General features: G+C 43.0%; 1 protein-coding gene across 4 annotated transcripts in view; it reads right to left on the minus strand.

Moving 5' to 3' along the window:
- Abtb3 (ankyrin repeat and BTB domain containing 3) overlaps nucleotides 1–25565 on the minus strand; it is a 264586-nt gene that overhangs the window by 203777 nt on the left and 35244 nt on the right. The gene's annotated exons all lie outside the window — the stretch shown is intronic.

Below are 25565 nucleotides of genomic sequence, written 5' to 3' on the forward strand. Positions count from 1 at the left end.
ACCAGGCACCAGGCATGATAGAGCTCAGCTATAGCCGTTTTGTGAGGTGCCTGGGTAACTTCTCAATGCTTCTTGGGACCATGAGTGTGCAGCATGTGGCACCCCTGCTTTTCATGCTTATTGCAGGGGGAAGAGCATTTAAAGCTCTGTCTATAGGCTTGCTCTCCTACTGCCTTGCTTCTCACAGCCCCATAGAAGCTTTCAAAATGAAAGATGCTGTTATTAGGCAAAGTGTCTGGAATTTTCTTATCACTAATTCAGATCATCCAGGAACATGCCATTTCCATAAATCAGCCAGCCACAATAGACCTGCCCAGGCATAGCATAATGATGACAATAACGAGCGTGTGTATTTATACAGTGCCTTTGTTCTGCAAAGCATTGAACAATTGACAATCATTAACTCATTAATCCTACACTGTCCCTGAAAGGCAGGCCCAGGATGGAGCCTCTCCCCTTGAATAGCCAGGAAAATAATATGAGGAGGACTGACCTTTGATTCTGTGCTGGGCTTCCACTCAAGGGCTTTGCAAAGAGGAACTCACTTGTAACTTGATGAGGTAGGTACTTGTTGCTATGATCTGAATATAATCTTACCATCCAGGAACATGTGATAGAATTGGTGATAGAAGGTGCCTAAGTCTTGGAGGGGAAACTCCATGAATGGAGCTCATGAATGAATTTCTTACATAAATTCTTACGCTCACAGGACTAGATGAGGTATTGTGAGAATGGGTTGTTATAGGTAAGTGTTGACACCAAGCTGTGCTCTGCCCTAAGTTACTTCAAATTGTGTTCTCTCAGACTGTGCCTTGCCTTCACAGACTCCACTTCACAAGCAGCTTTTGAGTTAATTTTGAGGGCAACTGCAGCTGGGCGTACAGGTAAACAGTTCCATTTGTCTGGTACATGTAGCACAGAGACTGATGGGGGAGGAAAGCACGCCACCATTCACTCACTACGGTGAACAGGGGCTACAGAAGCAGGAGACTCTGCCAAAATCATAGCAGGAAACCAGGGTGGAGAACTCATCAGACACACGAGAGTGAGGGAGGACTGTAACACTCTCACCTGCACACCCCATGAAGAAATGGACGCCCAGCACAGATATGCCCCAGCATGCAACTGTCATCTGACTGCTACTTGTCAATGAAGGACACACAGGGAACTCTTAACTATTTCGGGGCTTCAGCTCAACTCCATCTCCACTATTGACCCATGTGGATAAGGTACCCATCCACCCACCCACACCTGGACCTGCCCTTCACTTCACCTCACTCCTGCAGCTCAAGTCTGACCTCAGAGTGGTTCCTTCATCTAGGTAAGGGGTTGGGTACATTTTATCACCACCAATAGAGACTACTCTGCATTTCTACCAGTTTCTTAGCTTTGGAATTTCAGGACTTTTGGAAGCTCCTTGCCTTTTTAACCCTATATGTCTTTCTGTAACTTACATATCAATAAATGATAGACCAATCAGTCAATCAATTGATAGATACATAGATACATTTACAATGTGATATCAATGTATGATCTGAGAATAAATACTAATAATTAAGATCAGAATAAAAGTTTGTGTTCACTTGAGCCAGGGCTGTCAAGAAAGCAGCATTGTGCAAGCTATGGCCACTGACACTGCTGTGCCCTGTGAACTTATTGTTAATCAATAAAGTCAGATGTAGAAAACACAGTATGTAGAAAGACAACATCCTGATATCGCATGCTCACAGTAGTGGGGTTACCCGTACTGTTTTGCTCTTTTGACATTGGATTTCACTTTTCTGGTGACTGCCATGCCTCACCAGAAGCCAAAAAAAAAAAAAAAAAAAAAAAAAAAAGCCCTCAGAACCAAGCATCTATTCTCTTAAGTCAACCAGATACATGTGTTCTGTAACAGTAATGACAACAGAAAGACTAAGACAATATCACAGTTCTCATTTCACAGAGGAGGAGACCAGAATTGACTGAGGTTAAGGGACTTGACAAGGAAACCAGCAGTGAGTGTAGTCAGGAGCCAAACCAGGCTGGCTGATTCTGAACCCCCTATACCACAACAACCGCCCAGAAGTCATACTCATAAATCAACAGAATGCCAGAGGCAAATATTGAAGCCAGAAGTAAGGATGAATAACAGCAAGGGTCAGGTTACAGGCCAGCCACAAACGCTAGTAGAGGAAGACCAGGATTTTCTGATTTCAGAGTGGCACTTGCCTGCAGGCTCATCTTGCTTCAGTCATTTAGAACTTAGTCTGAATGAATGTCCCCTTGACATGGGATGGAGAAGATGAGAAGGGCCTTGATAGCAATAAGGATGAAGGCGTGTTCCAGGTAAAAGCATGAAGTATAGCCCACTGTCTTCTCCATCTCAAAGACCCATTCACTCTGCAATGAATGAATCCAGGTAGTAGCTAGCTTCTCCGCTTCATGCTCCCTCCTTTTCCTCTACTCTCCTTCCTTCTCTGTTTTGCTTTCTGTTGATTTTGTTTGTTTTTTTGTTGACATAGACATAGCCCAGGCTGGCCTTGAACTTGAAATTTTTCTACCTCAACTGATGAAGTGTATACACCACCATATCTAATCAAAGATCTTCTTAAAAGAAACCAAATCCCACCACACCCCTGGTTAAATCCATCCAGTGTCTTCCTGTGTAAACCCCTTGTTTTGATACATAAGCCCCCACAGAACTGTGAAACCCCATTCTGGCGCACTTCTCTAAAGCTCCTCCACATCCAAAGAGCACTGATCCTTTTGGACCTTGCAACATACTCAGCCTTGTTTCAAATAAGTCACTTCTGAGGACCAGCCAGAGGATGGCCTGGTATGTTCTAGACATTTCTACACAAATTCTCTACCCAGTCTTATCACTAGCTGACTTGAGCTTGTTAATTTCTTCCTTTGCTAATTATTATTTTATTAAAACATAAGCTCCATGCCTGAGTGATTTATGTGTGTTTTGGTAATGATGATATGCCCTGCCTGGAGAGCAGGAATAGCTACCACTACAGAGTGCTTATTATAGGAAATAGCTCCACATTTTGTGTTAGATCCTTTCATCCTCCCAATGCCCTGAAGGGGTTATCAGCCCCATTTCACAGGTAAAGGAACTGAGGTAGAAAACTTGATACAATGTGTTGAAAACATACATCTTCAGGGACAGCAAGGCCATGGATGTCAACTCCGTATCATACCTCACCAAGACTCTGAACTTAGCCCAAACTCCTTAAAATAAGGGAAAAGCCTGCTATGGTTTACTCTTTCCAGTTTCACCCACCATTCCTTGATGTAGTAGGTAGCAACCTTGGAGAACCTTCTGGAAGCCCTTTTACCTGTCATTTCCTTCCCGACCCTTTCATTCCTTTTTCATCTTTTACGTTCCAGCTCAGGATATACTTTCAAAGTGTGGGATAAAAGAAACAGTTTTTTCTTTAAGTTGCTCTTGTCAGGTATTTTGTCCCAGCAACAAAAAGTAACTAATATATAAACTTAATAATTAAATATATGATAAACTGTTACATACATAGTAGTAAATATGTTTTAAATATACATATCCATACACACAGAGTTCATAATAAAATACATAGTTCACTGTAAAATATATGGAAATATGAAGTGCTCAGTATAAGAAATTAATAGGAAGACATGTTCTGAAACATTCCTTTGGTTCTCTAGCACAGCATCCTGCACTTTTGTTTAGGAAACCAGAATATCAGCTTGGCTTGGCATAAAAGGGAACAAGTACAAACACAGAAAGAAGAGCATCCCTGAAAGGACATAATTGAGGCAGGCACCCAACAATGATTTGTCCAGTGACTCAAGCCATGGGGTTCAGCAGTCCAGGTGAAATAGGTCATTTCCTAATTGCATGCCTCAGTTTCTCTGTAAGCACGGGGTGTTGTCTAAGCACCTAGGGACTTCCTTGAGCTCAGAGCCCACACGGGTACTGAGACCCAGGTTCAGGTTCTCTTTACCAGAACTCTGCCACTATCCTATGTTCAGGAAAAGCCTGACTCACAGTGAGATGTGCAGCTAAGTTCTTCTGTGGTCAGCACTTTCATTTGCTGCCCTTTTATTGACTGATTGACTCTCTTTCTCTCTGTGTGATTTTATGGATAGAAAAAATAATCACACACAAAAAAACAACAACAACAAAGGCACTGATAATTCCAGCAAATTATTGTAGAAATTTGGGAGTATAATGAAATCCATAAAACACTGCCTGAAATAAGAGCTCTCAACCTTCTATATTTTTTGATGATAAAACACAAAACAGAAGACCAATTATGCTCATTCATAAATACCAGGCCTGTTAGCCAGCACTCTGATCACAATTCACACAGAGGGGTCACAGTGCCCTTCTGCACCTCAAGGGGTAAAGGCGGGTCCTTCAGGTACCACGGGTAAATCTCAGTATCACACCACATTATGCCAGGGCGGAAAGGGACCGAAGAATTCTGTTCTTCTGTATGTTAGAGGGGCTTGTGGGGTGCTGGGGTGGCTGTGGGAAAGGACATTGCCCAGAGAAGAACTTCAACTCAGAGAAATCAACCCAGTTTCAGAGCTCTGTAGCAAGGAGGAAAGTGAAGACCCAAAGCCAACATTCCCTAGCAACCTGTTAAACCAATCCTTATTCTTCTGGAAGGCTTCACACACTCTTGAGAAGGCTCCATCTTTGTCATCTCCATGACTCCCATTGCCCCAGCAGAACCCCTGGGTGTTGATGCTGCACTAGCAGGGATAACCATTGTTTTCAGTATAACATGCCACCTACTCTTCCAGCAACCCTGCAGAGTGAACATCATGTCATCATCATTGTATGGAAGGGGAAACAGGCTCAGAGGGTCTTAGTGACTTAGCCTATGGTCACTCACCAGGCAGCTGGTACACCTAGTACCAGTTTTCATGCCAGTTTTCACAGCTCTGGTGTTGGGAGTTGGTCTAGGGTGCTGTGTATTCAGACATTGATTTCTGTGCCCCAAGATCTGGTTACAATCTGGACATGGGCTAAACATTGTTCAATGTTGTCTAAACATTGTTCCCCAGTTATCTCTGATTGGTTAATAAAGAAGCTGAGCAGCCTATAACTCAAGAGAGAGCACAGGGAGGTTGGACTTCCATTCCCAGTAGGGCCCATGACGTAGAGAGGGAAGAAGGAAGAAGAGGGGACAAAGGATGTGGCCATGAGAAGCTCATGATGAGGACTGACATGATGTAGCAGAAGCAGCCCAGGCAAGACCAATATGGCAAGTAACTTGGGACAAATGTTTTGAAAATAACAAAACTAGCATAGATGGGTTAGAATAGATCAATGTCTGCCCCGCTCTACTGCTTTAAGGGTTATTGAATAAACGTAATAGGTCTCCTCATTATTTAGGAATGAGAGTGAGTGATTAGAAAAGGCCCCTACTATGAACACCATGATTTTACACTGTGGTGCTCATTCACCACACCACAATGCCTGTTGTCAGAACCACCTTTTCTTACTGTGTGCTGTGAGTAGGAGCAGCTTCCACATGATGTGGGTTACCCATGATGCTCATGCTTTACAGCCCCCCAGAAAATCTCTTGCTTGTCTACAGGGCAGGACAAGTAGCCAATGCCTGTCAGAGAATCTTTTCACAAGTGGCAGAAGCATGCTCACTCCCAAAGCTAAACATAGCCATAAGGTTGTAGATTTAGTCATGACAGTCAGGCTGGAAAGCTAGAGGGGAGCGTGAGATAATATTAGCTAGAACCAGTAAGTTTGAGGGGAATAAAAACCTGTCAAAGAACCAAGGGCACCAAGTTGGACGCCACAGAGAGGGAAAGGCAGGCTCCTATAGGAGGAAGGAGAGCCCTGACACTACTGATTATGTGTTACGAACCCTCCAAGAATTGCATGCAGCTCCTCATCTATGAAACAAGTTTAACGATAGTTTCCAACCTTGAGAGTGGTTAAAAAGATGAAACACAGTCATAAGTTACTTTAAGCACAGCCCTGGCATACAGGAAACAGTGAGCAATAAGAATTGTTGGTGCTGTGATATGGACATGCTAAATGAGTGCAAAGCAGGGGAAGAGAGAATATGTAAGATCTAACGAGGGAACCATAACGTCACCTCTCAGTCTTTGGGGGACATGAGGTTAACATATCATATCTGCTTATGAATGTGTGTGTGTGTGTGTGTGTGTGTGTGTGTGTGTGAATGAGAGAGAAACAGAGAGAGAGAGAGAGAGAGAGAGAGAGAGAGAGAGGTATTAAGGGACAAGCTGCTGCTGAGTCACAGGCATTTTCTGGACAAGAAACACAGCTGAATCATTTGCCATTCCAGCCTGTGGCATTGGCTTTGCACAAAGGGAACACTCCACTAATGAATGAGAAATTTACAAGTGGCTGGATTCCCTGAAATCTATATGGATTTTATATTCCTTCCTTTCTTCATTCATTTAGTTTCCTTTTATTTCCCTGTTGACACTTCATCTCTCTTCTTCCAGTGGTTCTCAAGCTTCTATTGTGAATCACAGTCCTTCCGGAAAACTTGGAGGTATTAACAGAAGTCTAAGATAGAGCTGTAATTGAAGGCACCAAACTTAAACTGTGAATAATTGAAACATGAAGTATTTATTACACTTGGCCACCTCTCATGGCCTATGCCAAACAAGGTCTTTCTTGCCCTTGTGAGCTGTGAGTGAAATTCTAATTTCACTCACATTTTCACCTTACTTGATTCTCAAACCATCCAAAATGTCCTTTATAGGCATTTGACAAGGAAGCTGTGGGTGTAGTCCATTAGCACAGGAAACAGTTGTTCACCTAACCAAGAACATCAAAACTCAAAACCACAATGAGAACCAAAACAGAGCCTGCCACCTGAAGGTTGCTTCCATCTGGTCATCACGACCAATGGCTCTTCCCAATCCTACCACCAGCATGTGCTGGTCCTGAAAGACCAAAGATATTTCTATGGGGATCTAAGGGAGAGGCCATGAAGTGTTCTGGGTTGCCCAAGGATTAGATAAGAAAATGGAGATCAGCATGGGAGACACTCCAGTGGGATATACGAATGCACTGAAACTCACCGATGTGCTCATCGGTTCTACTTCTGTGGTAGAGATGGGTGACAGTATAACTGTATGGAGGGAGAAGTTGGACTGCAATGAATTCTCAACACAGGCTTCAGTCCTGTGTATATATATGTATATACATATATGTGACTAAAGACTGGGTTATATATATATATATGTATGTATATATATATATATACATATGCATATATATAGGACTAAAGACTGAGTCATATATATATCCCTCTATAATTTGCTATACAGATGAGCCATCTTTTCAGAGTTGTCCTGAGTTGGTTCCTGAAGTTGGGGCTTATTGTCAATGGATCATGGATAAGGGCTGTCAAGGAAGGGATATTACTGGCTCAGGGTCTCTCTCAAATAGGGCAGTTTCCAAGGAGAGCTGGATATGGAGGAACATAGCATTTAGTCCAGGAAGGAGCTTCAGGTGGCTCCTCTGGAGTTAGGACAGTTTAGGGTGTAGCCATCCACTCTTTTACTTCAGTGAAGAGCTAAAACACAAGAGGAGTGACTGAGATGTTAGCCTTTGAGCTCACACAGCTCATATAGAACAGCCACGCTGTCTGCCTTTAAACCCCTCACTGACACAACACATCAGCTACCACTATCTTACACATTTAGCTCATGTCAGGCTTAAGAGTCCATATAGCCCTTACTCCATCCGTCACAGGCTAAAATGATTTCCTCCAACCTTCCTAAAGCCAGCTACAAACACCACCCTAAGCCTTCCCTCAGGGCCAAGAATATAGTAAACCCCACTCTCCAGTGAGTTTAGACATGAGAGTGAGAGGGATCATCAAAGGAAAAGATTCACCACAGGGAACATTTGCTGCTGAGATAGGAGCTGAGCAGTGCCTGAGGAAAACAACCTAAGGAGATCTGAGCTATAAGCCAAGAAGCCAGCCATTCACAGCCATCTTCCTCTGTGAGGGTCTCCAAGCACTTGCTCTTTCTGTTTGTATGAAAAATACTTGTAGTGCCTGTGCTGCAGAAGGCTGGGTAGAGCCATAGCAGCAAGAGAAAAAGATTTAATGTGGCTCCTTTAGAAAATGAAAGGAAGAACGAGGACACAGAGAAATGTGTGAGTGCACAGGTATGAAGGCCTGACCTTGGCCTTGGTGTGTAGAGGGTCCCAGGAGCAGGAGGAGAGGAGAAAGGACCCAAACTGGGCTTCAAAGCCAGTCTCAGGACAGGGAAAAGCCTGCAGGGATCCAGGACAGACCACATACATGAGAAGCAAGGCCACAGGAATGTAGGCTAGACAACCAGGGAAGTTCTGCAGCTGGGCTATGGCTGCCGCAAAGGCAGAAGGGTTGGAAGAGGTGGTAAAGACAATGGAGTCTGCAGGATGTCTCCAAGCTTCTGATGGAGAAAAAACATAGAAGAGGGGATGGAGGAAAAGGGACGCTGCAAGGTCACTGAGGCGGGCTTCAGGCTGACACCAGCACCTTCTCCACCAACCTCTGTCACAGGAAACAGGACTCAAAGCTTAAGAGCTATTACTCCTAACCATGGGAATGGGGTGCTGTTTAGTTCACACAAAGCTCCTCTGATCAGAATACATGCTAAAAATCTTGCCCCAAAAGCCCTCTTTACCTCAGGATTCCTGAGTACTCAGCATGACCAGGCTTCCATTTGCTGGGCCATGCATTCCATTTTTTCTCACAAATATTCAAGGAACATGAATAGAAGGTCCTGGACTGGGGGCTGGGAAGTATGCTAGGTTGCAGGGTCACCCTTCTTTCAACGACTCCAAAGAGAGAAAATGGGGGAACATGTAGTACAGATTCCTGAAACCCAAAGTTTGGTTTCATTTCTCTCTAGCTGTATGACTGTGGTTGAGCAAGTCACACAAGTGATTACATCTCATTTTCTTTATCTGAACAATGGAGGACCTGTGAGTGATGAAGATGCAGAGACAACAGCGGCCAAGGTAAAGCCTCTTTGGAACATCAGGGTTGCCAGTTATGAAGTACTAACAATGTGTCCTCGATGTTTTGTGGAATTCTCTTGAGCCTCATGGTCATCTCACAAGCTGAAAAGCACTTTGTCTGTGTCTGTATATAGTCCAACAGCAAGTGGGAAGGCGCCTTGTGTAACACCTGATACACACTCAGACCAAGTGAAATTGATATGGAGTCAACCTGTTCTCACAACACAGATTGATTTATCAAGTGCTCAACAGTGGTTCTTAACCAGAGATGTCTTCCCTTCTCACTTAGCAGACATTTAGCAATGCCTAGAGACATTGGTGATTTCTTCATAGATTTTCAAGACCCAAGGGGAGTCAGGTGCCATTACCTAAGAAGTAGAAGTGAAAGATGCTGCTTATCACTTAGCAGCTCAAGGAACATCACTACAACAAAGAATTATCCAGTACCGGCTTCTAACAGTAATGTACCAACAGACGCGGTCTCACTCCAGGATAAGAGACAGACAATGAACAAATACATGTCTACAAAGTCTACTAACAAAAAGGTACTAAGAAAAAATAACTAAGAAAGAGTAGTGGGGTCATCAGAGATGTGAAAGAGGAGAGACTCGAGGAATTTGAGAAGAGAACATGTAGGCACCCAATATGAGACAGCCCTGGGGTGGAGTGCACACACATCCCCCAGGTGTTGCAGGAGGGCCTTATAAAGGGAACATGTTGAGGAATGCGATCAAAGGGTTACTATGACAACCTGGCTAGCTGTATCAACAGCTTAGAACTCCACAAGGACACAGGTCATTCACAGTCCAACTTCCTGGTGCCATACAGTTTCTGGAACTAAGCTTAAGAAGATGCCAAGTTGAAGTGTACTTTGGCTCAGGGGAGACAGTTTCCTGTATTATGAAATTCACATAAGACAAATTTTCCCTGCTTTATTCTGATCTGGGTCAGGAAATGAATTTAGATGCGTTGGTACTTTTGCCTTGTAATTGCTGGTTGGCAGTCATGCATTTGAGAAGAGAGTATATAATGACACATATCACGGAAGAGGGAGATGCAGGACACAAACTGGTCCTTAAAACAATTTCAACACTGTCCTCTTAGCTCCTATGGAGAAGACAGACACATTCATTGATCCAACAGGTAAGTATGAGGATTACCACAGAGCAAATATAGGATGCAGAAATGAATCAAATATAGACTGGAGTTGTAGAAAACTTCAGACATCTGACATAAAGTAGAAAGTATCATTTGTCTGCAGGTAACAAAGAACTATGAGGTAGACAAGATGACTTCAGATAGGGCAGGGTGGGGACAGCTCCTATCCATATGCCCATTCTGATCGGGAGTGTTGAGAAGTCTGAGGTCTTATCTGAACATAGTGAAAAGAAGTTCCGTGTTCAATTATTTATGTCTGCCATGTGGGAGACAGACTGAGCATCACAACTATCTAAGCTTGAGTGGAGACCAAGTAAAAGGAAATGTATTTTTAAGAGTGAATTGTGTCCTTCCTCTGAAGATGTGACATGAAGATATATATGTAATGTACTGCACTGTCAGTGTAGAAATGAAGGAGCAGCTGAAACTCCAGAAGCCGCCTTGATTGAACATCTGTCACTCCCTCAGTGCTAGCAATATTGAGAGAAGGGGGAAGCTGCATATAGTGTCATACATACATCTGTGATCCCAGAACTCCAGAGGCTGAGGTGGAGGAATCACCAATTCAAGGCAAACCTGGGCTACACTGAGATACTCTTTCTCAAAAGAAGACGGAAATACTCTGCTACAAGGGAGAGCCAGACATTACTGCTTCAGATCAAAAAAGGAATGGCTCAGAAGTACAACAAACTCCAGGCCTCTAAGTCAAAATCCCTGTCTCAATCCCTCCCTACCCGACTTTCTGTTGCCCAGAGTATACCACATTCAAACAGTAGAGCATTGGAAACTCAGCCTAGACCTGTATTTATTTGCCAGCCAAATTTCTCCTTCCTGGACTCTTCTTGCCTCTACCTAGCCCTAGCCACAGGGTCAGGCAGATTTTCTACATCTCCTTTGATGGCATCCCTGATAACAGCCCTTCCTTAGGGCTTTTTAATTACCTTATTAACAGGGAAGTCATTGGGAGATAGAGTTTAATCTAGTTGGATACAGCCAAGTTCCAGGATCCTCTCCCTGGTTGTTACTCAAGTTGAGACCAAGCCAAGGTCAGAGCATAGATCTCAGGATTCTGAAAGAGATGAGACTGTTTTATTAACACCACAAAAGGGAGAATACTGCCATGATATGAGATGTAAGCTGTGGATTAAAACAAAAGCAATGGGAAAGGAAGGGGAGGAGTTGTTTGCAGTCGTAATCAGATGATATAATCCAAGGGCTGCCATATTCGAAGAGGTGCCTGCCCTTCTTGGCCAGTTAGAAAAATTCAAGAGGAGTTACAGGTCCACCTGATACACTGATTGAGATCCAAGACTCAAGAAAGAAGGTGACAGAGCAGACCCACAGTCTAGGGATGAAGCATTTATATGGTACAATTTGAAAAGAATAAAAATCTGTTTTTGAAAGACAGACAAAGCAGTGTTTTGCAGAGCCAGCTCTGTGGTCCATAAAGCACACCATTTCCCAAGACCCCAGATGAATAGCCCCACCACATCATAGAGCCTAACTATCATAGATCCTGGATGCAACGTCTTCCAAACTTCCCTCATTCCTATAGCTAGAGCTTTTATGTTCCTAAATCCATCTACAGAAATGGCCAGGCATGAAGAGCTCACCAATGACTTGTCTAACACTCCCGATTAACTGTCCACATGAGCCAGGCCTTTGTCACTAAGGCTGGGGACAACTTGGTGACTGTAAAAGAAAGCAGGGAAGGATCTAGATGGAGACTTTATGAGAGCTTAAGTAAGCTCTGGTGGGTGAGCCAATAGCAAGCTTCTGGGAGCCTGGGGAGCATACCACAAGGGTATTTAGGTATAGTTATGTGGAAGTCCTGAATTGTCAGGTAAGAACAAGAGGCAATGACATTTGAAGGATAAGGGTCAATGTATTCTCCATATATCACCTTGATGTGGACTGTAGAAAACTATTTACACAGTTACTGAAGTGATGATGAAGATAAAAGAAAACATCAGTTACTGAAGATATGCTTTTAAACATTTTCCATCATTTAACTCTAACTAGAGTCTTTCAGGGTTCATAGCATCCTCTCTGTTTTATAGAGAAATGGAGGTTCAAGTTCACACAGCCATTGAGTGATAGAGACAGAACTGAGTCCAGGGTCATCTGACATCAGGTTCTTATCTGTTTATGATGCCTCACTCTTTCCTAGCACTATGAAGCACCTTCAAGGTGCCCCTACTCAAAGCACACCACATACTTTGCACAGTAAAATGTATTGGCTTTTATTTTCTAAAGGTAGGATATAGCAGGGATCCCAGAGTAAAATGAAAAGCTGGGGGTGGGGGAAGGGAAACTAGTGTGTAGAAGAATTTGATAAAGGTAGTATGAAAGTGGGGCTGGAGAAATGGCTCCAAGATTAAGATGACCTTTTTCTCTTTAGAGGACCCTAGTTCAATTCCTAGTCCTCATGCTAGGCAACTGACAACCACCTGTAACTCCAGTTCCAGTGGATCTGACACTCTCCTTTGGTATTTAAGGGTACCACCACACACATATATATAAATAAAAATAAATATTTTGTTAAAAGGTTAGAAGTAAAAGAAAGATTCCATGATAATGTCTGGCTCCCGAGATGAACTTGGGTCCTTCTTATATATCACCCACAAATATATATGAAAATTCCACATGTGTATGTGGGGTGCTGGAGTCCTTGCCTAGCATCTATGCAGTCCTGGGTTTGATCCATGAGGTCGTTGGTGTGCAATAAAAATGAAGTGTGGTATTGCATGTCTATAATCCCAGCACTGGAGAGGTAAAGAAGGAAGATCAGGATTGTCATAATCCTCATATGTAATTTAAGTCCAAGGCAAGCTTGGACTACATGAAACCATGTCCTGAAACAGAACGAACACCTATATGTGAAAACTCTAACCATGAGGAAGCATGAGAGAACGTCTTTGTGGACTTACAGAGTTTTCCTAAATTAGATTACAACCAACCAACACCAGACATAGGAAATGGGACAGAAAAATGGTTCAGTGATGTGAATGGGAAGTTTACAAAATGAGAGAATGAGAATGGTGAAAATGTATCTAAAATGATGCTTAAAGCCAGCACCAGTAGTGGGAGACACAAAGGTGAAGTCAACCATGGGATTCCATATTCTAACCAATGGACTGGGACAATCCGAATGCAATTACCAACACTAAATAGATATTGATGTTACAAGACAACAGACTCAATGCTGGGTGTAGTGCAGAGAGACACTTACATGAGTCACAAGGAAACAATGAAAGGCTCTTCATGTCAGCACTAAGGTCTATGGTGGCAGAGAACGGGAGGTAACCAGGAATGGACAGTGGTAGCTTACTGTGTGCCAGATCAGATCTGTTTGCCAATTGGGTTCAATGTTTCCTCCTGTTAGATTCCTGATAGGATTGCCATCCCCACCCCTTATAAAATTGGGAATGACCATGTGATTTATTTTAGACCCTTTTTGGACAGAGGAGTTCAAAATCTTTATGCCTTTTGGCCCATTTGGACAGAGACTGTATGGGCAGCAAGTACCTTGCCACCTACTTCTCTCTTTGCCATAATGATGGTGGAGGCTCCATCAGCCACCATCTCTCAAGCAGAAACCTTATTAAACTGATAAACATGCTGTGTGGCCAAGCAGCAAATCTCCATGGTTCCCAGGGTTAGGAATGTGGTGGTATTCTTGTACGGAACTTCACTGACCTTGACTGGCTCAACTCTACAGTTTTCAGACACTTATAACTTAGCTGTTCATCCAATATCATGGGTAGATACTTTAAAAATCTAACATGGGGAAAAGTAGACCAAGCTCCTTTATTCAGTGTCACTCCTAAAAATCAGTCACACACACACACACACCCCACCACCACCATACTGCATGTTTCATGAAGTTAGAGAAATGCTCATCAACATGTAGAACATGAATTAAAAGCTGTGAATGGGTAACGAGAGTGGAGTGGAGATTACAGACAAAGGGAACATCACTGAAATCTAAAACGAGTGAGGCTGCACTAATGGTGGAAAGTTCATGGTGACCATGAACTTATGACTATGAATAACTCAGTTAGCTGTGTTATCTGAGACCCGTAGAGAAAAGGAAAGAAGAAAAGTGTAGGGAGCCTCTATTCCTTTGCATTTTCAATTCTTTGTGTGAATCAACTTTGTGTAAACATATCTTCTACTTCGCTACCAGGCTGTAACTGACCCCAACAGGTTTTCACACTATGGCCTCCAGGTGATTACATCTTTGGCATGAAAGGACAGATAACATCCACCACAGCTCCCAGAGGTCCCCAGTATAGGGAGACACAAAGAAAGCTACTTTTTTATTTTTTTCTTTATTAATTATACTTTATTCCCTTTGTATCCGCCCTGTGGTTCCATCCCTCCTCCCATCCCAATCCTTCCCTTCCTCCACCCTCTGCATGCATGCCCCTCCCCAAGTCCACTGATAGGGGAGGTTTTCTTTTCCTTCCTTCTGATCCTAGTTAATTAGGTCTCATCAGGAGTGGCTGCATTGTCTTCTTCTTTGGCCTGGTAATGCTGCTTCCCCCTCAGGGGGAGGTAATTAAAGAGCAGGCCAATCAGTTCATGTCAGAGACAGTCCCTGTTCCTATTACAAAGGAACCCACTTGGATACTGAACTGCCATGGGTTACATCTGTGCAGGGGTCTTAGGTTATTTCTATGCATAGTCCTTGGTTGGAGTATCAGTCTCAGGAAAGAGCCCTGTGCTCAGATTTTTTGTTTCTGTTGCTCTCCTTGTGGAGTTCTTGTCCTCTCCAGATCTTACTGTTTCCCACTTCTTTCCTAAGATTCCCTGCACTCTGCCCAAAGGTGCAGCATCCATAAGTCTCAACATCTGCATTGATAATCTGCAGGGCAGAGCTTTTCAGAGGTCCTCTGTGTCAGGCTCTTGACTTGTTCCATCTTTTCTCCTTCTGATGTCCAGCCTCTTTGCCTTTCTGGGCAGGAATTGAGCATTTTAGCAAGAGTCCTCCCTCTTGATTAGTTTCTTTAGGTGAACAGATTTTAGTAGGTTTATCCTATATTATATGTCTATATGAGTGAGTATATACCGTTTGCATCTTTCTGCTTCTGGGACAGCTCACTCAGGATGATCTTTTCCAGATCCCACCATTTACCTGCAAATTTCATGATTTACTTGTTTTTTTATTGCTGAGTAATATTCCATTGCATAGATATACCACAATTTGTGCATCCATTCTTCAGTTGAGGGGCATCTGGGCTGTTTCCAGCTTCTGGCTATTACAAATAAGGCCGCTACAAACATGGTTGAGCAAGAGCTGGTACAAGGTAGCTGAGAGATAGTTTGGTGGTTAAGAGCACTGGCAGCTCTTCTAAAGGACCCTTTTTGATTCTTAGCACCCACATGTCAGCTCACAACCATATATAATTCCAGTTGCAGGAGATCTGACACTGTCTTCTGGCTTCTGCAGAGAGGGAGGCAAAGAGAACAGGGATGATTCAACTGTGGCAAACTCTAGGGAGGTGACTCTGATGGCCTGGGTCCCCACTGGGCCAGCCTGCTCAGACTCATACCAGAGGAAAGAAGGTAGCTTCTCAGGGAAGTGTTTCTGGCAACCCTGGTATGTGTGTGCTGTTTCCCCTGGAAGCATGGGGCTCTGGAGGAGGCCGGCATGTAAACCTTGGAACTAGCTCCATTACAGCAACAATGGACAAGAGTGTGTGTGACACAAGAAAGTTCACCAGAGCGCTCTCCACCACTGTGTTCAATTTTAGATGGAAAGGCAGACCTGGTTTCGGATTCAGCCCCATTATCCAGTGAAAAGGGGCACCATCAGCAATTTGGAGGTAGGAAGCAGGAATCATTTGACACAGTATCTTTACCACATCCTCAGTTTACTTAATGAAAAATAATAATTGAGTGAATTAATTAACAAATCATATTTTGTTTTAATGCTCTCTCCCTGCCCTCCACCCCCTGGCACTGGGTTAATTCTGAGAATGGGCTCTTGTTCTTCATGTCTAGCAACTTTACGGGCATTCAGTAGAAGCTTATAAATACTTTTATGGGCTACTTACTTATTCAGAACTATTTACATGCATTTCTTTCAGATACAACTCTCTAAGTATCTTATTTGAGACAGCCTTCATGAATGTAAATAGGGAACTTCAATGATCAAGCCAGTGAACATTTGTACAAGGCTCTTTGATATTCATAATCAAAATTAATCTTCATATCATCTCTCTCTTCCTGTGTTCTTTATGCAGATAAGACAGACAAACTACAAATGTATACACCTTCAACTCATGGGTTTTTGAATTTGAATTAGAACCATGGAGCCAGAAGGCCACCATCGACTGGTTCCTGTGTGGTCCCCTATTCAGGTTAAGATTATTGCTGGAAGATAGAGCTTTGGGTAAAAGACTGCTGGGAAATAGGATGTCATGTGATTTCCAAGTGTCATCCAAATGATACTTAATGATTGCAATGAATTACAATAATGAGATCTTGGAGACACTGACTCTAACCAAAGGATCTAAGAGAAGGTCTCAGACCACCGCACATGATATGGTAAGTTCACATCAGGCAGTTTCTTCAGGTGTTCCTGCTAAACACATTCTACTTTAACACCACCATGAGGAAGTAAGCCATCAGCCTAATACAGAATGGGAGACACTCCTTAGCATACCTGGTCTGCTTCCCTGTAAAACCAGTCAGCTACAAAAACATAAAAAGGCAAAACGGTTGACCTAGATTAAAGAAGATTAGAAAAACCCCACAGATCAAATGGGATGCATTGGCTCTTAGATGCTCTAAAAGAAGTAAAAGCCAGTCCTGTGACACATGAGGAAAATCAAGTAAGGTTTCTAAAGCAGCTGGTATTAATGAACTTGTCTTCACTGTCTTCGGTCATGTTACTGATCTCTTGGTTGTAGTAACACTCTTGGAGTAAAAGTTGTACATATTCTCATGAGATATAGTTGAAGAATTTAGGATGAAGATGGCATTATGTCTGAAAATATTTTAATTTATTTTATGTGTTTGGATATTTAGCCTGCGTGTGGGTCTGTGTACCACATGCATGCCTGGTGCGTTGGAGGCCAGAAAAAAGTGATAGATACCATAGAACTGGAGTTTTAAACAGTTGTGAGCTGACATGTGGGTGCTGGGAATCAAAACTGAGTCCTCTAGAAAAGCAGCCAGTAATCTTAAACACTGAGTCACCTCTCCAGGCCCTGAAACTTCGCTTTAAATTAGGCAGCAGAAGACAAATGTGGCGCGGGTATAGAAAGTGAGGGAGAGAGAGAACATGCCAATGTGGAAAGAATTCTCCCAGCAGATGAATTAAGGTCAAGAGTATGCAAGTATTAGTGTGTATAAGGCAAAGCCTTCCTCTCTGTGTACCTGCCAGTATGTCTCTTTCTACCCCAAAAGGTAATTCAGATATAAAGACTCACTTTTTTCATATATATATATATTTTTCTGTAGACAGACTATAAAATTTTCTATTTTCCACCTCATTTTCATTTTCATGGTAAAACACATTTGCTAAATATCCCAAATAAGAGGCTGAAGAAAAAAAAAATCACCCTTTACTCTTAAAAGCTATATTTGCGCTCATTTGGTTGCTAGTTAAGGGAAAAAGCGAGATTTGCAACTCCCAGGCTCCAGTGTCATCCTCCTCCTAGGCTTCTCCCCAGCAGGCATGACTAATCAGTCATGGTACACATCTTCCCTTAGCTGTAGAACTCTCTATACCCTTAACTTTTATCCTATAGAACAGTTTCCCGGTATTAGGGTTTTCCTTTTTCATTTTCAGTTTCCTTTTTAAAAGACATTAGACAAAGTGAAAAATGTTCACTTTTTCATTTTCAGGAAACTCAATATATCCACAGATTTTACTTTACCTACTATGTGCAGGTACCCTAGGGTGCCAAGCCCTGAAAGATATTAGCAAAAGGCTCAAATGGGGGCACAAAGCAAGGAGTGGCCAACTTACTGGACAGGGAAGGGAGAGGTTTCAAAGAGGAGGTGGCACATTCTCAGAAGCTTCTAGAACAGTGAGTACTTTGAAAGGGGTTCATACCAGCCATGTTATGAGGGGTGTGTGGTGTGCTCTCACAATGGGATATTCCTGTTTTGGCTTCTCCAGCTCCCATGGGCACTTAAGTTGGTTGTTACAAGTCCCAGCATGTAGCAGTTGTTGGCTGCCAGGTACCCAGCTGGGATTAAAGTCAAGCCTTTCACTCTGTGATGTTTCCATTGTTTTGAGTGGCTATTTATTGCAGAAAGTGAGATAAGCCCATTATCTGCTGTGATTCTTGCAATACCAAGCTGGGATCACTCAAGATAGTGAGATCCCTCTCTCCTAATGCCAAAAATCCCATCCTGTCTTGGAAATGGCAGTAAGGGAGGAGATGATATGGTAGGACTGGAAAAGGAACACAGAAAAGTGGCATCAACAGAGCAGCTACCATCCAGCCTGCAGACACGTTAGGAAGCAGGGGAATGATGTGTGGTGCTATTCAGAATACTACCCAGCTCACAGCAAGCGTGAAACAAGTGTGAGCTATTGTTGCTGAAGGCTGGCACCACCAAAAATACAATTTTCATATTTATGCTTTCCAGAAAACACAGAATTCCCTGGAGCTAGGTCAGGATCAAAGCCTGATATACTCATGAACTAAGTGGAAAGAAGAGAAAAGTATTTAAATTTTGGGTGTCTGCTCTTTGTTGTTTTTTCTGTGTACATAATCTTTTCTGACCCTCAAAGCCTATAGGGTATGGACTGTTGTTCTTATTTTACAGACATGCTAACAAGAGGCTCAGAGAATTTGATCACCACCATCTCTACACCAGCAGGAACGATCACAGCCTAGAAACACTTCACTTCCTATCAAGTTGGGCAAACATTTCATATCTACTGTGTTATTTTTATTATCATAACAATCCTTTGGCATGGGCCTTAGCATGACTATCTTTACTGTGAAGCCTTTGAAACTAAGAAAGGTCAGATAATCTGGTGCTATGGTTTGGATCTGAAATGTCTCCAGCTCAGGGCACTAGGGGCAGGTGGCACACCTTCAAGGGGTCAGCAGAACGAAGGATGTTAGTTCACTAGAGTGTTCCCTTAAAGGACATGCTGAGAGTCTCTCTCCTATTCTCTCTGCTTCCTGGCTGCCATGAGGTAAGAAGTTTTGCTTTGCTGAATGACAGAGGCCCAAAGCAACGAAGCCAGCTGACTATGGGCTGAAATTCTGAAATCATGAACCAAAATGAGCCCTTCTTATTTTAAGTCTATTTTGTCACAGTGATAGAAAATAATACACATTCAGTAGGTGCTGGCTCTGGCATTTGAACTTAGGTCCATTTGATTCTAAGTCCATGTTCAGATTTAAGATCTGTCTGTTACTGCAGCATAATCCAATGTCTCAGTTAGAGGTTTTGTTGCTATGATGAAACACCGTGACCAAAGCAAGCTGAAGAGGAAAGGACTTACTCAGCTTATACTTGCGCATCACTGTTCATCCGTCACTGGAGGAAGCTGGGATAGGAACTCAAACAGGGCAGGAACCAGAAAGCTGATGCTGAAGCCACAGAGGGGTACTGCTCAGCTTACTTAGAGAACCCACTATCACCAGCCCAGGAATGACACCGTTCACAGTGGGCTGGGCCCTCCCACAAGAATAACTAATTAAGAAATGCTCTACAGGCTTGCCTATAGCCCAGTCTTTTGGAGGCATTTTCTCAATTGAGGCTCTCTCCTCTATGATGACTCTAGCTTGTGTCAAGTTGATAAAAACCAGCCAGGACAACTGACCCCCAGTCTTTCAAGATTCAAACACTTAAAAGTTCAAAGCCTCCTCAAAATATCCAATATGTCTCTAAAAATCCAGTCTTTTAAAAAGTTCAAGTCTCTCAACTGTGTGTGCCTGTAAAATCAAAATAAGTTAAGCACTTTCTTATTCCAAGATGAGAAAGCCAGGCATGGTCACAACAAAATCAAAGCGAACCAAACTCTGACAGTATAAATAGCACAGCATCCAGTGTCTGGGATTCACTCATGATCTATGGCTCCTCCAAAGGGTCTGGGCCACTTTTTCAGCTCCACCCTTTGCAGCACACACAGTGTGTCTTCTAGGTTCAGGCTGGCTCCACTCTACTGCTGCTGGTGTTCTTGGTGGTCATTGAATGATATCAACGGTTCAAAATGTGAGATTCATCTGGGCTGCACTTTACCAATAGCCTCTCCTGGGCTCTCTTCATGGTGCCAAGCCTCACCTTCTCTGCATGACCCTTCAGTCCTGGGCCTCCAACTGCTACTGAGGCTGCACCTGCACCAATGGCTTCTTCTGGCCTCTCACAGTGCCAAGACTCAGCTGCTCTCCATGACCCCTTCATGCCTTTTAAACCAATACCACCTGGGACACTTTTACACATGACCAAGTTTGGCTGCCAGCATGAGGTATAATAACCTTGGCTGCCTCTGCCACACAGTTTCTGTGTGCTGGCTCTGAAGAAACACGTCCCAGATTTCACTTTAGTGATACTGCTCTCTTCTTTTTTTTATTTATTAATTACACTTTATTCATTTTGTATCCCCCCATAAGCTCCTCCCTCTTCCCCTCCTGATCCCACCCACCCTCCCCCTTCTGCATGCATGCCCCTCCCAAAGTCCACTGATAGGGGAGGTTCTCCTCTCCTTTCTGATCTTAGTCTATCAGTTCACATCAAAAGTGGCTGAATTGTCCTCTACTGTGGCCTGGTAAAGCTGCTCCCCCCTCAGGGGGAGGTGATCAAAGAGCAGGCCAATCAGATTATGTCAGAGGCAGTCCCTCTTCACATTACTATGTAACCCACTTGGACGCTGAACTGCCATGGGCTACATCTGTGCAGGGGTTCTAGGTTATCTCCATGAATAGTCCTTGGTTGGAGTATGAGTCTCTGGGAAGTTCCCTGTGTTCAAATTTTCTTGTTCTGTTGCTCTCCTTGTGGAGACCTTGTCCTCTTACTATTTCCCACTTCTTACATAAAATTCCATTCACTCTGCTCTCTTCTTAATTACTGCTAATTTCTCAGCTCCAACTAACCAGCATCAATTGTAAAGCAATGGTTTTACTACAGGAGTGCTGCGTTCTTATTATGCACAGCTTATTCTTTAGCCCCAGCTGACCAGAATCACAGAGTCTTAGTTCAAAATATTAACCGGCCCAATAGAGTTTTGCTTTCCTCTGAGACATCACCCAGGCCTGCAGTGTCTACACTGCTCTCGGCATTATCCTGTAATCTTCCAAGTTCTCACAATAGCGCCCAAACTTTGAATAGTCAATGGCTTGTCTAGCCTATAGTTCCAAAATCCTTCCACAGTCCTCCTAAAAACACATAGTCAAATCTATCAAAGCAAAACCACACTATTTGCTACCAATTTCTATCTGAGGGTTATCATTGCTGTGATGAAACACCATGACCAAAGCAACCTGGGGAGGAAAGAGTTCATTTGACTTAGATTTCTACATCACTACTCATCATCAAAGGAAGTCAGGACAGAAACGAGGAGGCAGGAGCTGTTGCAGAGACCATGAAGGAGTGTTGATTACTGGCTTGCTCCTCTTGTGTTGCTCAGCCTGCTTTCTTATAGAACCCGGGAACACCAGCCCAGGAATGACAAAAACCCACAATGGGATGGGCTCTTCTCCATCAATCACAAATAAGAAAATACTCTAATCTTATGGAGGCATTTTTTTTTTCAACTGAGGCTCTCTCCTATCTGATGCCTCTAGCTTTCATCAGGTTGGTAGCATAGCCAACATACCCCAACTATCAGTTTTCAGATCCTCGGGTGAGCTCTGTGTCAAGGAGAACTGTTATATTCTTACTTTACAGACTGGAAACTAATACACAGAAGATTTAGACAACTTGTCAAAGCCACAAAGCTCATGAAAGATAGAGCCAACTGTGAACCTCAAGAAAGCAGACCCCAGAACCCTTTTATTCAGCCAGTGCTCAGTGTTGTGTATGTATGTTCATGAGTATATGCATGAATGTGGAGGCCTGAGGTGATGTGAGTTGTCTTCTTCAATAACTTTCCACCTTACATAATAAGGCAGGGCCTTTGTCTGAACCCAGAGCTTGCCCTTAAGGCCGGCTTACCCTGAAGATTTATTGTCTCTCCCTCCTTAGTGCTGGGGTTATAGTTGGCCACCGCATGGGTTTTCACATGGGTTCTTGAAATCCCAACACCAGTCCTCAAGTTTGCATGGTCAGTGCTGTAGTCACTGAGCAATCTGTCCAGCCTAGAAGTCATGTTTTTAATGTCACCTGCTAAATGTGTACCATCTGAAATGCATCAGAGCCCCAGGCAAACACGGGGCAGCACCATCTCAAAGTTTATGGGACATCTTTTGGTGTGTAGGCACTGTTCATTAGATCAAGTCCAAACTAAAGACAAACAAGCTTCCATAAAACACAAACTACTTTGGCAGGGCCAGCCCCCAGCAACAGTAGCTTGCTATGTGCCAGACACTGTTTGAAGAAATGCTCCACATCTATTGTAGACAAACTACAGCTCCCCAATATTCTTAGTTTTCTTGTTCTTTTGTGCTTTTCCTACCAGTTCAAATTTACTTTAGCTGATGATTTGCAAACAGTGATTTGAGTCACCATCTTTGGAAGCTGTGATTAGCCAGGAGATAATGCTCCATTGTCTATATTCCTGGTCATACATAACAAGAAAGGGAATATGTTGGCAGGAAGGAGCTATTAAGTTGGAGCATCTTGACATATACTGAGCTTCCTGATAACCAGGAGCAATTGCTGAGCCTTCACCCAACTCTGCAAAGGAATTACATCAATAAAAATTCAAGCACCATTGTAGAAAAGCTCTGTTTTGGAATTTGTCTGTTACTGCAACATCAACTAGCTCATCCTGACCAATAGCTGTCAGCTCCTAACATCAACTGGATAATGAAAATGCTATTATTATCACTACACAGGTAAGAAACTAGCACAAAGAAGTGTCAACAGCTGGCCAAAGATCACAGTTCATTCAGAGTAGAGACAACTGTGAACCTCAAGAATCGGGACCTCAGAACCTCTGCTCTGATGTAGCCCATGGTAGCTCAGTATCTAAGTGGGTACCCTAGTAAGGGGAACAGGGACCATTTCTGACATGAACTCAATGGCTGGCTCTTTGACACCCCCACCCCCCGAGGGAGGAGCAGCCCTGCTAGGCCACAGAGGAAGACTTTGCAGCCAGTCCTGAAGATAACCTGATAAACCAGGGTCAGATGAGAGGGGAGGAGGTCCTCCCCTATCAGTGGACTTGGAAAGGGGCAGGGAGGAGATGAGGGAGGGAGGATGGGATTGGGAGGGAATGAGGGAGCGGGATACAGCTGGGATACAAAGTTAATAAACTGTAACTAATATTTAAAAAAAAAAGGAATCGGGACCCCAGAATTCTTACTCTTACCCTGTATTTTACATTTTCTCACCTACATTTTTAACCTATCAGAAATAATAATGCATAAATATCAAGCTCCACAAATTTCTCAATGTAACTTAGTCAGTGTTTATAGAATAAGAGAATCGTAACAACATATAATTAAGAAACACCAAAATCACTTGCTTTACAAAGGGAAACACAGCTTAGTTTCAGCTTACAAGGTAATTAAAAATGGAAATGGGTCCTAACTTGTTTCTTGTTTTCTTCTTCTTCTGGTGTCCATCCTCTTTGCCTTTCTGGATAGGGATTGAGCATTTTAGCAAGAGTCCTCCCTCTTGATAAGTTTCTCTAGGTGTACAGATTTTAGTAGGTTTATCCCATACTATATGTCTATATGAGTGAGTATATACCGTGTGTGTCTTTCTGTTTCTGGGACAGCTCACTCAGGATGATCTTTTCCAGATCCCACCATTTACCTGCAAATTTCACGATTTCCTTGTTTTTCATTGTTGAGTAATATTCCATTGTGTAGATGTACCACAATTTCTGTATCCATTCTTCAGTTGAGGGGCATCTGGGTTGTTTCCAGCTTCTGGCTATTACAAATAAAGCTGCTATAAACATGATTGAGCAAATGTCCTTATTGTGTACTTGAGCCTCTTTTGGATATATGCTTAGGAGTGGCATAGCTGGATCTTGAGGAAGCGCTATTCCTTGTTGTCTGAGAAAGTGCCAGATTGATTTCCAGAGTGGTTGTACCAGTTTACATTCCCACCAGTAGTGGACAAGGGTTCCCCTTTCTCCACAACCTCTCCAGCATGTGTTGTCACTTGAGTTCTTGATCTTAGCCATTTGATGGTTGTAATGTGAAATCTCAGGGTTGTTTTGATTTGCATTTCCCTGATGACCAATGATGTTGAGCATTTCTTTTTTTTAATTTATTATTTTTTTTATTAATTACACTTTATTCACTTTGTACCCCCCATAAGCCCCTCCCTCCTCCCTTCCCAATCTATCCTCCCACCCCCTTCTTCACGCATGCCCTTCCCCAAGTCCCCTGATAGGGGAGGTCCTCCTCTCCTTCCTTCTGATCTTAGTCTATCAGATCTCATCAGGAGTGGCTGCATTGTCATCTTCTGTGGCCTGATAAAGCTGCTCCCCCCTCAGGGGGAGGTGATCAAAGGGCAGGCTAATCAAATTATGTCAGAGGCAGTCCCTCTTCCCATTACTATGTAACCCACTTAGACACTAAACTGCCATGGATTACATCTGCGCAGGGGTTCTAGGTTATCTCCATGCCTGGTACTTGGTTGGAGTATGAGTCTCTGGGAAGACCCCTGTGTTCAAATTTCTGTTCTGTTGCTCTCCTGCGTGGAGTTCCTGCGTTGAGCATTTCACTAAGTGTTTCTCTGACATTTGATATTCCTCTATCGAGAATTCTCTGTTTAGCTCTGTTCCCCATTTTTTATTGGATTACTTGATTTGTTGTTTTTCAACTTCTTTAGTTCTTTATATATACTGGATATATATAAAGATATATATCTATATCTATATCTATATATATCTGTCAGATAGAGGGTTGGTGAAGATTCTTTCCCAATCTGTAGGCAGTCGTTTTGTTTTGACAATGGTGTCCTTTGCTTTCCAGAAGCTTTTCAGTTTCATGAGGTCCCATTTATTGATTGTTGCTCTTAGAGCCTGTGCTGTTGGTGTTCTGTTCAGGAAGTTGTCTCCTGTACCAATGAGTTCTAGGGTCTTCCCCACTTTTTCTTCCAACTGATTTAATGTGTCTGGTTTTATGTTGAGGTTTTTGATCCACTTGGACTTTAGTTTTGTGCAGGGTGATAAGTATGGATCTATTTGCATTTTTCTACATGTAGACATCCAGTTAGACCAGCACCATTTGTTGAAGATGCTACCTTTTTTCCATTGTATGGTTTTGGCATCTTCTCCCACAGAGGGCCTCTGAAAGGCTCTACCCTGCAG

This window comes from Meriones unguiculatus, chromosome 2, assembly GCF_030254825.1.
Source record: "Meriones unguiculatus strain TT.TT164.6M chromosome 2, Bangor_MerUng_6.1, whole genome shotgun sequence".
Classification (NCBI taxonomy): domain Eukaryota; kingdom Metazoa; phylum Chordata; class Mammalia; order Rodentia; family Muridae; genus Meriones; species Meriones unguiculatus.